Source organism: Chelonia mydas, chromosome 4 (assembly GCF_015237465.2).
Source record: "Chelonia mydas isolate rCheMyd1 chromosome 4, rCheMyd1.pri.v2, whole genome shotgun sequence".
Classification (NCBI taxonomy): Eukaryota; Metazoa; Chordata; order Testudines; family Cheloniidae; genus Chelonia; species Chelonia mydas.
In genome coordinates this window covers 23,630,263-23,648,818 of record NC_057852.1, presented here as the reverse complement: position 1 = coordinate 23,648,818, position 18,556 = coordinate 23,630,263, and the positions used below count along the sequence as shown (strand labels likewise).

Here is an 18,556-nt window from a genome sequence, read left to right as displayed (position 1 = left end):
GTGAAAAGGACATTTTGGGAGTGAGTACGGGGAGTTCCCCATCTTAACACCTTAAGTATGAAATCATTATGGGATACCTTAATAAGGGTCCGTTCCCTTGCCACTTCATACAGTGAAACCAAGAGTCAGCATCCATTAACAGCTTACAATTATACCTCATTTCACTTATTTGTATGCAAGTACTGATTTATCCCCCGCTTCTGAAAGTCTGAAAACATGCATCTCATAAATACATGAGGTGTAAGGACTAAGTTATTACAAACTCAAAATGGAGACAGGGTGAGGGAGGTGTAAGCCATCATCCCCAAAATCAAGCTTCAGCAACAAGACAAAAGCATGACAAGTGTTGATGCCTTTTGTTTTCAACTTTGAAGTCATGTCAGGATATGATTATTTCTTCTCATACTGCTAAGACTCAGACTTTGCAGTGCTGATAATTTTCTGAACAAAAATTAATGAAGTGTATATTTTAAAGGTTTGCCAAGGAGAAGTCTCAGGGCCAACAGCTATATAGCAAAACCAAAATAGACGGAAGGGTGGAAAGAACCATTATGGTCTTCAGCTGATATATGTTGGCATAGCTCCACTGACTTAAATTATTCACAGCAGTTGAAGATCTTTCCCTATAGTCTTAATATTCCAAGTATTCAGGCATTTACAGCCCCGGACATTTGAATTTCCCCTGTCCTGACCAAAGGCAGTGGAGGATTGTGGTATGTTTTGTTTTTTTTTTTTAATTAAAGGAACTCTATGTTATTCATATAATTCATCCTGCAGGGCAGGAAATTCTCTGTGGAACACTAGGAATGGTAAAGGGAAGGACTGTAGGATAGCCCTACAATTTTCACCTCCTACTATTAAGACTTCTCATCTCTATCGATCCCCACTCATTGTTAACTCTTCCCATGATATGATTATTAAGTACTTTAAGTACTTTTTAAACTATTGTTAAAATCCTTTAAACCATAAGCTGAATGCACAAATAGAGTTTTATATGAGCATGTCTTAACCCCATTGAATTACAATATTAAGGAGATTAGCAGAGGGATGCAGAAGAATTTTCAAGACCCTGCTGCAGAAAGCAGCTGGGCTCATTGGATGCTCCCTGCTACTACACTGAAAGCCCAAGATTTGCAGTCTTAGAAAAATCATGCTGCATTATTTCAGAAATTCCTTTTAATTTAAAATGGAAGAATAATAAAATAAAAACCACTGTGTGTTTCTGCCGTCATCCAGATATTATTTGAAACTTGGAGCACTGGAATTATCAGACTGATAAACAAAACATTTTGTGTTCCTTAAGCTTGGAAATGGAAAAAAATAAAGTCAACATCTGCCTTGCATGGTGAGATGGCTGAAGGAGAATTTCTACATGCCAAAATCTCCTTTAATACTGGTTTCGATGCAGTTGCTCATTTTCAGCGTTATGGTTCTCAGGATGTATTTTGGGAACATGGGCTTTTAAAATTACTTGGATAGCAGACTACCTGGAATCTTTCTTTTCTTTTTTTTTTTTTAAAGAAACTTTGGCATCAGAATTTAGCATCTATTTAAAAATGAGACCTTGAGAGATTAACTTATTCAAGCTTTAAGCTTCTGACTACAGCTAGCTAGCTGTTAGAAAGGCTGTAATGATATACAGTAATTTCCTATTATACATAAGCAGTGCTGCCAGATGGTAGTATAAATGCAGAATTATGGTAATCAGAGAAGAGCAAAGCATTACAAACTATTACATGAAAATAATGTTAGTGAGATTAAAAAATAAGATGCTTGTGATTTCTTAATTTCATAGAAAAATATGAATGTGAACCAGGACAATGGTTTAAATACCATAAAGAATTTTTCCTGATTCAAGCCTGAATGAAATATTTTGAAATGCTCCCTTTTTTCCTGAAGGCTTTAACACCCAAAGGGCTTGTGTTACAGCCCTTACTCAGTCGAAACTCCCAGTGAAGTTAAGTGGAGATTTGACCAAGTAAGGACAGCAAAGATTAGGCCCTAACCTCCTTACCTAACATGACAGAAATCTATTGCTAGTAAGGATCTGATCTATAGTTTACTCTTTATCTTGTTTAGATGTTTACTGGAAAGTACAAATGCAATTATACTAGAATGACACAAGGAAAAATACATTTTGGGGCTAGACTTCAAAACAGTGTTTTCTCAAAACCAGGCATCCATGAATGCAGTCAGTAAAGCATTTGACTAGCAAAATGTCATTTTATGAGAATTTGGCTTTGTACTTCCTTCTTTACATAAAGTAGCTGCTATGCCTTTGGTACCTTTTCCAAACAATTTCTGGGAACCTGAATATTTTTCTTTTTCAGTCATCATTAGAACTTCTTGTTGAATATCGATATATTGGGATAAAACTGAAACACCATGGTGGAAATTCTGGCCCCACTGAAATCAATGGCAAAAATCCTATTGATTCCAGTGGGGCCATATGCTTCCTCTGGGAAAAGCAATGATGTCTAACAGTTTGAACTTCAAGCTGGGAATCTGGAAAACCTAAACTCTAATTCCAGCTCAGTCAGATTCCAGTGTGATCTTCGGCAGTCACACAGCCATTCTGTATATCAGTTCCTCATCTGTAAAATGGGGATAATACATCTTATTTGTAAAGTGCTTTGAAAATGTAAACTGCTATGAAAGTGCTAAGCAAGTTATTATTGCCCTTTAAGTGAGCTGTAGCTCACGAAAGCTCATGCTCAAATAAATTGGTTAGTCTCTAAGGTGCCACTAGTACTCCTTTTCTTATTGCGAATACAGACTAACACGGCGGCTACTCTGAAACCTAAATGGATACAGTTTTGACTTAAATCCTGACACATTAAAAATGTTGTAGCCTCAGGTAGGGGATGGGAGGAATGCTTAATTATTACTACCGCAGAGAAAAGTTGGGTGAAATAGGGACCAACATGGCTACAACAACACTGCATACGTATTATTACTACGTGGATTTACAGGGTATCCATCACTATACTCAACAGGCATCGTTAACTGCTGACAAGGCAACACATGTAAACATAAACCAACTACAGGAAACAAATTAAACCTGCACTGTTGCTGGTGAAAGGGGGGGAAAAAAAGGAAAACCTATTCAGCAGATCAAATGTCAAAGATTCTAGAACGTCCACGGTTATTGAAAAACCTGGTTTTAAAAAACACATTCTAAATGTGGGCAGATTTAGATTCAGGTATATTTCTGGTGGTAGAAAATTCATGAGGCTTCTAGAGTCTAACACGTTAAAAATAATGAAGTCATTAATTCATTTTAATTAATTTTCTGTTGCTGAGAAATTGTGAAAAAAAGAAGTCACTTTTGGTAGACTCTCCACAAACTAATATTGAGTTGCCTCCTGCAGTTTCACAATTAACCAACAAAGTCCTTCTGCGGCTCCCGACTTGCAATGGCCTATATGTGCATGCACTGCTACATCCACATGGAATTCCAATTATAATCAATGGGTCTCATGCTTATGGGTAAGGAGCTGTCTGTGCAGAGCCGAGTGCAGGACTGGGTCCTTAGAGCTGTGGTGACTCCAGCATGATGTATGGGCAGAAGATACAGCCGACAACCAGTTGTTATAGAGCTGATTTTTAAACCACTTGGGGTTTTTTTTCCTATCATTTGTTTTGCAGTATTAATAATACCTCTAAAAGAACACTTTTCATCAGTACATGTGAGAGCATTTTGTGTCTCCCCTGTAGTAACTAATGTTCTCTAAAACTTCCCTTGAAGAGGAAACTTTGCTGAAGGACTGTTCTTTGGTCACTGAATCTCATGATCTTCTCCATCAGTTTGCTTTGGTATATATGGATTTTGATATCTTTGATGACTAGAGACCAATGCCTGTCCTGTATTTTCGTTTCGTATGCTCAGGTATAAAATCAGGTGAAACAGATTTATTCCCACTATTTCTCATGTTTTGTACCTTCGCTCACTTGTACATAGGGAAAGGTAAGGATAAAATGCCATACCATTGAAACATACGCTTCATAGAACAGACTCGTTCAATATTATTTGTGACATGTCAGATATCAACCCTTAACCTGTAAGATTCTATTGACATGGACAGAAGAAGTCGTTAGAAAACAATATCTTCCAGAAAGCATTCAGCTGGTCACCTAATTGGGAAAATCTATCATTAGCTATGTAACCATTTACACAAACTGACTTCCTTGCCTTCTCTGTCATGAAATTGCCAACTCTTAAGGGAGTACTGCAGTATGCATGAATCAAGTGTGCAGTTCTCGAGGCAATTGTTAGAAAGGAAAAGAAGCTAAATTGATCAAACTTAAAGGAGCCTTGTTCACTAGAAACTATGTATTGACACATTTTTTTTTAAAAAAGGGGGGTTATAAAGCATAATAATAAAACTCTAGTCACTGGGCTGTGATGTTGTGAGAAGGAGGATCCGGCCGACTGAGTACTTGGATAGCAGACCCCACTGGAAAAATAAGAGGCATTTCAGGAAGAATTGGCAATAGTGATTTAGGAGGTAGCACTCTGTCCTTCTGCCTCAGTTTCAAACCACTGTCCCAATGTTGGGAGCTGCCACTTGACAAACGACATGTAAAACAAAGGCCATGATCACTCATGACTGGGAGCAGATGACATTTGGGTTAGGAACAGGGTCTTCCAAATGAAAATTTGCTCTGATCTGACCAGCACAATTTTTAGCTATTCTGAATGGTTTTGAATGCTGACTATAACTACCAGCACTTGGATTTGCGTTACCTAGGGAGATGGTGGAATCTCCTTCCTTAGAAGTTTTTAAGGTCAGGCTTGACAAAGCCCTGGCTGGGATGATTTAATTGGGGATCGGTCCTGCTTTGAGCAGGGGGTTGGACTAGATGACCTCCTGAGGTCCCTTCCAACCCTGATATTCTATGATTCTATGATTTAGCATATTCAAATCGCTTGATAGGTAAGGCAGAATCATATTTTCCTAAAGATATTCATCTAGCCTGAAGGACAAAATATTTTGGCGTTGAATAATAGAAGGAAAAATCATTGGAGCTGGAAAAGCAAAGCAAAGGGAACATCAGGTTTGAGTGTATTTCTGTAATTCTCTTGTGTCCCTACTTTACTTGCACAAGTGCAATTCCTACCTACCCGTGTGTGCACAAAATCCCTCATTTGCCCATGCACATACATTAGCACATACCAAAGCATGTGTGTCACAGATACCAACGTACCTGATTACTGAAAATCAGTACCAGGGTATTTTACGGTGTCACTTTCTAGTTTGCTATGCTGCTGTACAGCTTTTCCCCTCATATCTCTGTTTATAAAGAGTAAATTTGATAACTGCCAGCTCAACAAAATCTGGAGGAGGATCAGAATCCAAAGGTCTCTAGGGCTACGTCTACACTACACAGCTTTTAGTGACAGTGTAGCCGGTTTGTCAGCTCCACTGCCGACAAAAAATGTCCACCCACAATGAGCGGCGTTAGCATTGTCGGCAGGAGAGCCATCAAGTTTTGTTGTCCAATTGCCAGTGTAGGCACAGCCTAGGTTGGAGTACTCCTAGTTTCTAATTACTGTGATCCTGTAGGAAACGCCCTCAAAATGCTGCTCTTTTGTTCAGTCTATGGCAAAAGTGACTGAAACATTATCACAAAGCTGTGAATTTCTACCATTTCTCTTAAATGGGGTATTAACTTTAAAGGCCAATTGCAGCCATTTGAATGCTAACATTGTTAAACCACCAGACAATACAAACACTCAGTCTGACTCATTAAAATTTCATTATTCAGAAAAGATTAGTTTAATTTGGTTTTAAATCTCACGACCAATGCACATTTAAAACTAGACTGACCACCACACGAGAAAATATACGAGATAGCAAACACTGCATTTTCAGGGATGTGGATTAGATGGTCTAATACGTCTTTGCCCTATCTAACTTCTAATGATATGTCTTCACTGCACAGTTAGCCATGTAATCTGGGTCTGAGCATCTGGTTTAGCTTAGCCCAAGTGTGAGTGAGCTTGGCTTGGAGAGTAGCTTGGAGCTACTTCAAAGCCCAGGTACTCACTGTTTCTGCACTCACTAAGTGTGTCTGAGGGCCTATCTTTGTGCTGAGATGCTCTGGAATTCTTTCCCAACAACGGTGTGAGAATTTGTCTGTCCTTTTGGGGCCAATAGTTGGAAGTGCATTTCAGGACCTATGGCATTCAAGTGATCTTGCATGCATCTTCACTGCAAAGTGGACAGGTTCCAGCTAAAATTAAAGTGGATTCAGGCTCTGACCCACACCCGCCAGCCATCCTAGCTCACTTGGGCTTAAAGCGCCCCCCAATCTGGGTCAGAGGTTTTTCTTTGAGGGTTGAAGAGGAGCCCAGGTTAACTGAGCATTGAAGACATGCCCTAAGATTCCCCTCTAAAAGAATTGGGCCTAGATGTCCCATATTATATCATTTCTAAATACTATATTATTTCATTTTGCATTTTATCTAAAGAAACAATTCGAGTGGCAGATACATTTTCTGATAGAAAACAAAAAAAGGTCCCCAATCCGCCATTTCACCCCTAAAATAACAAGATTTCAAAGCATACGCCTTAATGTGAAGGCCGTTTTCATCAGCAGGTGTGCTATATGAGAAACAAAAATTAAACAAATATTGCAGTCCCCCTTGTGCTCCTTAACATAGGGAAATCCAATACAGTTGCTAATTTTATTTTGACCAGAGTAAGCAAGGCAGGGAGCATGCTCCTGCATGTGCTTGGTTAAGTTTAACAGTTTACAGACGCAGAATTCCCATTGGGTGCAACACCATTAGAGGTAGTACCTATGAAGGCTGTAGTCTGGACTAAAGTAACTGAATAGATGCAGTATGAGACATTTGCATATGTACTGTCTATTTTCCTATTACCTTACAGTTACAAAAAAAAATCTCGACTGATTTGTTGCGTTTCTGGTGTGAACTCTGGCACAATCTATCCCTCAGTAATGATGAGAAACAGTATATGAAATTAACGTATTTACTGTCCCTTTTCCTATAACATTGTAATTTTAAGAGAATAATTGGGCCCAGGAAGAAAGGAGGAGATAAGGAAGGAAAAAGAAAGAAGAGACAATAAAGAAGGAAAATAGATGTTTAGAATCTACTCCTTGGAATTAAGGCCATTAGCACAGGATCCGGCATGAAATCCTAGCTCCAATGAAGTTAATGGCAAATCTCCCACTGTGGAGAAACCCTGAACACACTGAAGTCAGAATCTGTAAGCTCTTCCATGTCGAAATTCCACTTTGATCTTGCCCTGGAAGTTTGTGTGAAGAAAGTAGTTTCATAGGACGTGTAAACTGACAATAGATTTGTAATTTAAGTGTTGGATTGAATAAAATGGCAGTTCTAAATGCCAGTGCTTCTCCTGGTGCTTCTTTATAGTAATGTGGCATTTCTGTATTAAACAACCAATATCTGAAGGATGCTGAAGTCAAGGCAGGCTTGGTACATAGATCTTCAGGCATCACAAGTACAGAATGAAAAGTAGTTGTCTTTAGTGGGGATGTGTGTGAGAAAATATCTGTCCTAAAGGGTAACAGTCCTTGGAATGATTAGATTACATGTGTTGAAAACATTTTGTCGAAAACTACTATGCTTGGGGAGTAACTAATATTTCATCTTTACTAAAATTATTTATTTTATACTGTATATATGTAAAAGGTAGAACTGCTCCACATTAACAGAGAAATTAAATATAATCTTCTTTGGACCTCAAGATACAGAATCCAGAAGGCAATTCTTTTTTTTCAGATAATGCCCTTATAGAGCATTTGCCAGTTCTAGTCTGCTTGTTTCTGAACATGCTTCAGTGTGCAGTCTAGGTAGCTTGTATTTATGTCAAAATCTTGTAAAAAATGTGCCACCCCTATGATATATGTTACTGCATGGAAGGCACATCATAGAATAATGGAGAAATGGTGTCAAATGGACAGTCATATAATCTGATTATAATAAATAATAGAGTCTATGGGCTGAGTGGAACTGTGCTCATTTACACCAGCTGAGGTTTGGCCCCTACATATCTCAAATCCTCTTCCCCTTGCTTTCATGCTTGTTGAGGTTCATTGCAGTAAATTCCCCACATTGAACATGTGGCTCTAGTTGCTGGCCAGTTGCTGATGGGCAGATTTCTACTGACAAACATTAAATTAATATAGAACTAAAAATATCCCAACGTGCTAACCTTTGAACATTCAGATATTAACATTTATTTCCTCTTAAATCTGTACACATCACAAATAAATGATCTCTCCTCCAGTTTGAAAGCAAAACTGCTAAAAAATTATAGTGAGAACTATGCAGATCTTATTCTTTAAGAAGAGTGTTTCATCAAAGGGAAATCACTCTGTGAATTAAAAAAAATCACTGCAGCAAAAGCACTTATCATAGATTCAAATGTGTGCTTAGGTTCAGTGGTACTGAGAATTGATGGGATACAGAATCTAATTTTTGGCAATAAGATTATATTTATGTATATTTGGTAAGCCAATTCTCTCTCCAGAACTAATATCAAGAGAGCTGGCACGAAGCATGTATACTTATCACATTAAAAACAAACATCTTACAAAACCTGTAAAAGTGAAGGTGAAAATTGAGAACCTGTACCTGTAAGACCTTTGCATGTGGAACTCATTAAACTAACAGGACTTCTGAATGCAAAAAGCTTGTAATCCTATGCCAGTGGCCTATCACACAAGGAGTCAGTTGCAAGGGCCATTCTTTTCTTAAAACCTCTTCCCTATTATCCTTACCCAAGGTCTAATCTTTAGCTCAGTGATGTCAATGGAAAGACTCCCACTGACTTCAAAGGTCTTTAGAGCAAGACCTACTTAACTACTGACCTTGCTTTCCCCTTTGACCCAGACATCCTTTTACACTTACAAGATGATAGGAAAAAATGAACAATCAATGTGTCACATACTGTCCCTAAATAGGTATTTGTCAAAAGTGGAATCCAAGAGGTTCTTTTGCTTTTCTGTGAATATATTTTATATTTGTTCTTTTATTTTGTTTTTATATCTGTAGATTTAGTTTATTACATAGATATGACAATCTTCTATAGAGAAATCATTACCAAAACTCAAAACACCCTGCTATCATCAATAATGCAGATGTCCCATAATTCACATTCGTGGGATAACTGAAATGGAGGAAGAAAAGGAGTACTTGTGGCACCTTAGAGACTAACAAATTTCTTTGAGCATAAGCTTTCGTGAGCTACAGCTCATTTCATCGGATGATGAACCTGTAGCTCACGAAAGCTTATGCTCAAAGAAATTTGTTAGTCTATAAGGTGCCACAAGTACTCCTTTTCTTTTTCCCCAATACAGACTAACACGGCTGCTACTCTGAAACCTGAAATGGAGGAGTGCCTCTTTGTCTGACCTGTTCCCCTGGTTCAACTCTGCCACCCACCAAAAAGGCCATTCACTTGATTTTGTCTTCACCATGCACCGCTCCCTCTCTCTGACTGTCACCTGGTCTCCTTCAACATCACCCATTAGATGCTTCTCTCACATCTTATCACTTGGCCTCTCTGTGATTTCCAGTCCATCAGCAGTGATGACTTTTTGTCTTCTCTCAGCCCTCTCCTCCTTCCCCTCTTTTCCTTTCTTCAATTGAGATTGTTGTTGATTCCCTCCAGATTTCACTATCTTCTACCTTTGACTCTTTTTCCCCTCTCTCCCATCACAAAGTCTACTCTGCCAATCCCCAGCACTGGCTCACCCCTAATATCTGCTTTTTCTGCTCCTGCTCTCTTACTGCAGAGCGTCTCTGGCAGAAATCCCATGAGAGGCCGAGTTCCTCTACAACAAATTCATTCTCTCCTCCTTCAGTTCTGCCATCTTCCTCGCTAAACAACTCTACTTCTCCAACTTAACTGAATCCCAAGACCACAATTGCGGCCACCTTGTTGCTGCCTTTAACTCACTCCTCAAATCTCCTATCCTGCTGTCTCCAATTCTCCTCTTCACAGGATGTCACTGATTTCTGTCAAGGGAAAACTGACAAATGCAGTGTGATCTTCCCCTTCCCTTCAGCTCACCTTCCCTTTGCCCCTCTCCACCCTTCCTACAACTCTTTACACTTTCTCCCTTGTCACAGATGCGGATTCTGCTCACTTGTTCTTCTCCTCTAAACCCAGTGATCCAATCCCATCCCATCTCTTGATCACCTTCATGCCCCCTCTCATCCCCTCTCTTACGCATCTTTTTAATCTCTCACTTTTCTCTGGCTCATTTTCTTTGCAATGCAAGCATGCTTCAATTTCTCCCATCCTAAAAAATCCCAGCCTTGATTCCACGTGCTTCTCCAGCTACTGCCCCATCTCCCTTTCACCTCTAAGAGCAAAGAATGCACAGTTTACAATTGCTATCTGGAGTCTCTCTCCTCCAGTCCCATTGTAGGATTCTTCCCAATCTGATTTCTTCCCCTTAGACACCACTGAAACTGCTTTCCCCAAAGTCTCTCATGACCTCCTCCTAATCTAAGATCAGAATTGGTACTCTCTCCCCATCCTCCTTGACCTGCCAGCTGCCTTTGATAGTTCTTATTGAAATCCTATCTTCCCTTGGCTTTCATGACTTTGTCATTTTCTGGTTCTTCTTTTACAGGTCTAATTGATCCTTTATCATGTCCTTTGAAGGGACTTCCTCATCTGCCTTCCATTGTTCTGTGGGGGTTCCACAGGTCTCTGTCCTATGTCCCCTTCTCCTATTCTTCTACACACTATCTGGGTAATCTCATCCACAAACACAAATTCAACAACCGTGTCTGTGTTGATGATTCACAGAACTACCTGTCTTCTTCTGTCCTAACAAAGCCTGTCTCTCTAACATATCCTCATGGATGTCTAGGCATCAGTCCAAGCTCAACATGGCTAAAACACAACTCTTAAACTTCCCCTCAAATTCTCACTGCTACCTCCTTTCTCACTTACTGTGGAACACCACCATCCGACCTGTCACTCAGGTCCTAATCTGGACATCATCTTCAACTTGGATCTCTCTCTAGATCCTCACATCCAGGCTATATCTAAATCTTGCCTATTATTTCTGCATAACATCTCTAAAACATGGCCTTTCCCAACCAGACACACAGCTAAAACTCTTGCTCAGATTCTCATCATCTTGGGTCTTGAGTACTGCAACATCCTTTTCTCTGGCCTTGACAAATATAGTCTTGCTTTGATAATATCATTTCAAAATGCTGCTGCAAAAATCATTTTTCTAGCCAGTCACTATGCATCAAAAATAAACTACTTGTCTTCACTTTCATGGCCCTGATGGTCTACCCCCACCATCCCTATCATATTTTATTCACTATCAAGATGTAGACTCCCACCTCCGATTGGCCAGTGATGCCAGCCTCCATTGCCCATTTTTAAAATTTCAAACAAGCACCTACAAGCTCTCTCATATGCTGGCCCTCACACTTGGGAGGAGGCCCCTTAAACATCTGCAAAAAACTCTCATAATCCTTCTTCAAGTCCCTCCTTAAATCTCTTCTTTGCTGTGATATCTACCAAAAAAAAACTTGACAACAGTTAGACCATTGGTGTGCTGAGCACATGCTGACAATACAGTTTTCTTGTACTTCCCTGCTTGTGTCCATCAGTTGTCTCGTCTTATACACCTCTACCCTGATATAATGCGACCCAATATAACATGAATTCGGATATAACACGGTAAAGCAATGCTCCGGGCGGGGCGGGGCTGCGCGCTCCGGTGGATCAAAGCAAGTTCGATATAACGTAGTTTCACCTATAACACGGTAAGATTTTTTGGCTCCCGAGGACAGAGTTATATTGGGGCAGAGGTGTACTTAGATTGTAAGTTCTCATCTTTTGTTCTGTTTTTGTGCTATGCATAGAACTATGGAGTCGTGGTCTATGGCTAGGTCTCCTAAGCACTATAGGAATAAACAAACAATAATAAAGCCATTACACCGAGATGAATAGGTCTGAAACGGGATGAAACTTTCTACCCAACATTTACACTTTCAACTGCCCATTTAGATCACTTATCTCATCCTCATCTGAGGACGTGATTGGCAGCTTGAAAGGACTAGCCTTTTATCTTGTTCAGTCCTGAGTATCTGGGGGATTGGGTGTTTGACCTGTGTAAAAGGATCACTGTCAGGGAAGATGTAAAAACTAATGAATTTCAAAAGGTTACTTGTAATTCCCTCAGTTGGGACAATGAAAAATAGACTGGCTAGGAAATGTCCCTATGCCAGCTACAGGGAGATGGGGTGCTATTGGAGCCATGACATCAGCTCAATGACACCTAAGGATCCCTCATCCATGGGGAAGGTTTTTACCATCTTATGGCCTCTTTTGGTCAATGATGTGCCTCAAAGCTGCCCTAGAGCAGCCCAGGATCAGGGTCAGGAATTTTGATTCTCAGAATAATGGCCTTTCATCAATTTTAATAATTTTAGTTGGTTTTGATCTTGGCTTAACCGTTAAGATAGACCGCAGGTCAATAGAGATTACCCTGCAGCATACAATAGGCCAAGTGCCTAAGAAAAAAGCTCCCCTTCATTCTCATTTCCTCTAAAACCTGATCTAGAAAGTTGGACTGAAAATGGATGTGAATCTTTGCTGCTTTCCCTCCTCTGCGGCATTAGTGATTACAGCTGCAGTTATTTCGAGCCTGCTGGAAGCACCAATTGTGTTCAACATTTTCCCGACACAATCTGACAGAAAAATCCTCTTCATAAAATCAACATAATCAGAATGAATTAATCTGGGCAGCAATTTTTCTAAATGGGTTGCCAGTTTAAATAACAATAAAAAGACTGCCGTCACAATTAATCACCCTTTTAGAGGGGTTTGAACCACTTATGAAATAATTGTTCTCTACTCACATTTGTGCAAAGAGATCCAAATCAGATACTTGCTCTCACATTGAAGCAGGTGCAGAATCAGATCCAAAGTCACATACATTCTTTTTCGCTTTTAAAAACTCTCTGATACACTCTGCAGGTCACACTGTGTCATGTCACTGTGTTACATTTCTCAGTGGAAAAGAAGAAAGTGTATTGTAATTAAAGGGGGATTAGGCTATTTATCCTGACACACCCTCTTTGCTAAAGAAATACGAGTCCAAAAAAAGACTAAAACATTAAAACAAAACCAAAAATCATCATTCAAGAAACAGGTCTTCAGGAAAATCAACGGCTAAATAATCAACTTGCTCGGGTAATTAAAATAAGCAAAGCGCCCTCCATAAATTAATCTTAATACTTATAAAAATCCTCCATGACTTCTAGCAGCAATAACTGAAGAAGCATGGGAATGTTACAGAGCAAGATGATTGACGGAATATTTACGGGTCCATTACAAGAGGAGACAGTAGAGGATGGTAGCTGGAAAGAGAAAAGATCTCTTAGCTAAATGATTCTCCAACTGTGGTTGGTAGACCACCAGTGGTGCACAGAGTACTTCCAGATGCCTTATGGAACTGCTTCCATCAAAATGATGAAACATGTACAACTGACACTAGAGGCAGTCACTATTGCCCTACAAAGTTTCAATTACACATGCTTCAGTCAACATGCAAAGTGCTTCCTTGTACACCTGTCAGAGCTCTCTGGTGCTCCTCTGTCTGTTTAGCTTGCTCCTCTGTCTGTACTTTAAATGAAAATGGTTATGGAGCCTCTTTCTTTGTCAGGTGTTTCACTGGTTTAAATTCACCCACGATCAAATTGGCTGATAACATTAAAGTTGGTGGAGCAGCAAATGTATATGTAGGCAGTACGTCCAGAGACTAGAAAATCAGAGACTAGAACAGTAGCTGTTTGATGCAGGAGAGAGATTTGGTCCTAATTAATGCTGAATGCTATACTCGGGAAAAGGAAATAAATAGCAAAGATGCAAAGTGGGGCATGTAGGGTGGAGGGAGAAACAAATCAGCAGCAACCCCTGTTACATTAAAACAAAAGTATTTTAGTTTTGTCTCCTTAATGCTGTCCTAATATCTGGTATTTCTTTATTCATATAATCAACACCATAGTTACAGCACAAGAACATCTCCTCTATTCTAAGTGGACAATAATGTGAACACATTTTTGGACCACTACACTCGAGCTCTGAATCCATCCCAACTCCATACATGCGGGATGTACTTCCCCAACAATGCTGCAAGGCTTTTTTGCTGACTCATCCTGTTAGCAGGCATTGGAACCCTGCATAAAGAGGCCCAACTTCTACTCACTCGAGTGGTGTCAGATGTGACTTCTCAACTCCACCCTGCATATAAAGGGGGTGGCTCTCTTGGGAGAAAGAGCTAAGAAGCTAAAAAAAAGAGGCCCTGCAGGGGAGCCTTGGGGACAGCCAAGCTTGGCAGGAAGCTTAGGCTTGTGCTTAGGTTGTGTTATTGTACATTATGCAAAAGTTTGCAATAAAACCAGCTCCAGGGAAGCAGTTGAATTTTGACACCAAATCTGAGTGTGGTGAGTGCAGTGGGACTCAGACAGCACATGGGGGGGACACATCACATATTAAATGGAAAGGTAGTGAAATGGGGATGTAAAAAATAATATTGGTCATCTGGCTCAGATTTAGTCACCCCGTTGGTTTGACATTCATAATTCTGTCTATCCGCACTGTGTTGCATGCTCTGCGGCACAAATAATGGGAAGCCCCAGATACAGATGCAGCAAGTAGCACACCAGAGATCCTGCCAGGGATAGACAAAAGACCCAGAATGTTTTTTTCCCAAGCCAGTTTGCTCCCTGCTAGGGGACAGGTGTCAGTGGATAGATCAACATGGGGAAGCTTGCATGGCTATCAACCGTGTGTTAACTCTTCTGTGGATAAGGATTTTAATCCCCAGGCCTGTCAGTCTAGTACCTTTCACAAGCACGAGAAAACTCCTTTATGGGAAACAATAAGTTTCCATCATTCTCAGGATGAAAATGTCATTGCTTTATTTATCCTTCAGCCCAGCCCTCTGTGGAGCTCTCAGATTAAGATTTTCTTTAAACTTTTAGTTCTGATGCATCTCTGAAGTGAGGCACCCAGACTTCCCTTACATCAAGGGACTGTAGCACTCTTGCTGCTGCTGCATGCCTCTAGGACCTCCACTGCTCCTCCCCTGGTCTTCCTGCCCAGTCCCTGCTCCTTCACCCCAAGTCCATCTTCCATGGCTCTCTTGCCAGCACAATCCAGCTCATCCTGTTAGCTCTGCTCCTTCCTCTAGCTCTCTCTCTCCTCTCTGCACCTGACTGTCCTGCCCCACTCTTGTTACACACAACTCTTGGCCTCCATGCTTCCTTGGCTTGATGGTCCCCACACACTTTTCATTCCTTACACCTCTCCTCTTCTTCCCAGCAATAGGTCAACATACCTTTACTCCTAGTTTTGATCCTGCTTCACCAACAGCTTCAGCATCTCAGTCCTCCCCTTTTGGCTGCTCTTCCAGATATCCTTCCTTCATCTCCATATTGCCACTCCAGGTCCCACCAAGTGATTTCCCAATCTCCATGCCCCATCCATCCTCCCTCACGACAGCAAGGTCAGGATGTGCTCTCAGGTGAAAATCCCTGTTTTCATTGCAATCACCACTTATTACTTGTACCGTGGTAGCATTTAGGAGTCTCTCTCATGCAGCAAGATGCCACTGTGCTAGGTTCTGTACAAATACACAACAAAAAATGTCCTTCCTACAAAAAGTTTACAATCTAAATTAAACAGTTAACTATGGTCACTTTTGAGCAAAATCAAATTGGAAGCTGTGCACCATATAATTACATTGTAGTGCATGCAGGGCATCAATCACAGATATGGAGGAGTACAGGCTATGTTGTTCAAAACCCCACGTTTTGTCTGATCTTTTGTAAACAAGTCGTCAAGGTAAGGTTGCCAGGTCACTGAAACCTGCATACTAGTCCTCAGTTGCTGGTACATAAGCAACATACTTAATTAGAGAAAAACACATTCCGGTTTCTTTCTGAGCAATTTACCATGACAAAACGTTGACATCTTGGATTTTTTGCTAGTACACTAAACATTAGGATTTTATTTCCAGAAGTAAGAGTTTCCACACATACACGCACTAAAGAACACAACACAAACAAAAACATCCTAAAGCTGAAATACGAACACTAAACAAAAAATTATACAAGTCAAGTCACGGAGGAATAAAACCAGCTTGATGGTGCAAAAGGGTTGAACTAAACTGAAAAAGGTCCAACAATATTATGAATACAGGTGCATCTAAACCCTGGTCCTACCTTGAAAACTGCATGTCAGACAACAATTGCACACATGCAGAGTCCCACTGACTTGAAGTTAGGTCACAACATAACCAGGCAACCTTAAATCTTACAAACCCAAGTGAAGTGAAACAAAACACAGTAAAGCGAAACAACTGAGTTTTAACCATTTTCACTAGTTAGCATTTTATATTGTGTGGCCATTGAAAAAGGGTTATTCTGCTCTCCCCCCTTCTTTTGTTTATCATCTCATTATCTTGCATACGCTGAACTGCTTACACTTCTTGCAGTTGCTACACATTAATAACTCAGGTGTCACAAGATAACCCAGTGTCACTGCTGCAAATTATCATGTCCATTGGCTATTACCTCCTAATGGCTTAGGGTTAAAACAACCGGCTGAAAATGGTAATCACCTGAGATCTCACAACTGATCGACAATTCCAACTCACAACTATTAAGCTTATGCAACAAACTTGTCCAGTCCCTCTGAGTTGTACTGTTCTCCCAGCTTCTCCCCTCACAAACCAGGAACACATTTTTATAACATCACTACCAGAACCTTCCCTTCCAGTCACTGACATGTACAAGGGGGGAAAATGCTGCATAATGCTGTATCCTAGGGATTTCCTCTAACTATAAATAACTGCAACAGTTTTACTAAACATTAAAAAGTGTATGTTTTGTCATTTGTGCAAACTTTAGCTCAACTCATTGTGTCAAAATGTACAGAAAAAAAATCTTAGCCAAAATCAATCAGGAGAATTTTATACCCAGAAGAAATTTTTCTTTTCTTTTTTTTCTTTCTTTTTTTTTTTTTTGAGGTAGTAAAGAGGGAATGAAAATATGGATCTAAAATATAATGCCTCTTCCAGCCAAAATCTCTCTGGCACGGTAAACTCTTACATTGCAGCTCAAGTTTCATAGGAATTGAAGATAATTTTCTGAAATAAAAAAAAATAAAAGATACAGTACACACTTAAACCTTTCCCTTTTTTGCCATTTTAGAACAATAATTCATTGTTAAGATAACCCTTTTTTATTTAAATGCAATAATCTCCCATCTGCTCTTTCCATTTACAGACGTAATTTACCTGACACTCAATCAGAGATCTCGATTCACCAATTAGTTGTATTCTTCACTGTCAGTTTTGGAAAACATCAGACTTTGGAAATATGAAGTGTGGGTCCACCCTGAAAATTGACTATATTAAAATGTCACCTTCATATTCATCAGACCTTTTCCCTGTGCGTATTTGGAGATATATTTGCTGACTTCATGGGCAAAAACGTGTTGCTACTTTTCATGTCTATTAGCACCACAGAGACAACCCATGTAAAAGAGAGCGAACTATATCCTATTCCAACTTGTATATCACCAAAAAAATGTTAATGAAATTCTAACTGCCATGCCAAACTCAGATCTCACTTATCCCTGTGCAATACTATTGAAGGCAGTGGCACTGTTTGTGTAACAGAGGCCAGAATCTATCTTGTAGAATGTTTATCTTTGGTGATGACGTACACAAGGAAAAAAAAATCATGGAGCAGGAATCCATTTTGAAGCACTTGGACGAGAGGAAGGTGACCAGGAACTGTCAACATGCATTCATCAAGGACAAGTCATGCCTGACCAACTTGATTGCCTTCTATGATGAGATAACTGGCTCTGTGGATATGGGGAAAGCGGTGGACAGGATATATCTTGACTTTAGTAAAGTGTTTGATACAGTCTCCCACAGTATTCTTGCCAGCAAGTTAAAGAAGTATGGATTGGATGAATGGACTATAAGGTGGATAGAAAGCTGGCTAGATCATCGGGCTCAATGTCTAGTTGGCAGCCGGTATCAAGTGGAATGCCCCAGGGGTCGGTCCTGGGGCCGGTTTTGTTCAACATCTTCATTAATGATTTGGACGATGGGATGGATTGTTTTGTTCAACATCTTCATTAATGATTTGGACGATGGGACGGATTGCGCCCTCAGCAAGTTTGCGGATGACACTAAACTGGGGGAGAAGTAGATATGCTGGAGGGTAGGGAGAGGATCCAGAGTGACCTAGACAAATTAGAGGATTGGGCCAAAAGCAATCTGATGAGGTTCAACAAGGACAAGTGCAGAGTCCTGCACTGCGGACGGAAGAATTCCATGCACTGCTACAGGCTGGGGACTGACTGGCTAAGCGGAAGTTCTGCAGAAAAGGACCTGGGGATTACAGAGGACGAGAAGCTGGATATTAGTCAACAGTGTGCCCTTGTTGCCAAGAAGGCTAACGGCATATTGGGCGTATTAGTAGGAGCATTGCCAACAG

The 18,556-nt window shown here is 40.2% G+C and overlaps 1 protein-coding gene and 1 long non-coding RNA gene across 9 annotated transcripts in view; one reads left to right on the top strand and one right to left on the bottom strand.

The window, feature by feature from the left end:
* CCSER1 (coiled-coil serine rich protein 1) overlaps nucleotides 1-18,556 on the bottom strand; it is a 1,152,782-nt gene that overhangs the window by 219,081 nt on the left and 915,145 nt on the right. The gene's annotated exons all lie outside the window — the stretch shown is intronic.
* Nucleotides 269-17,959, top strand: LOC122465444. The gene is made up of 3 exons (XR_006290311.1): nucleotides 269-279; nucleotides 15,877-15,884; nucleotides 17,798-17,959. It is a non-coding gene; the product is annotated as an uncharacterized LOC122465444 (long non-coding RNA).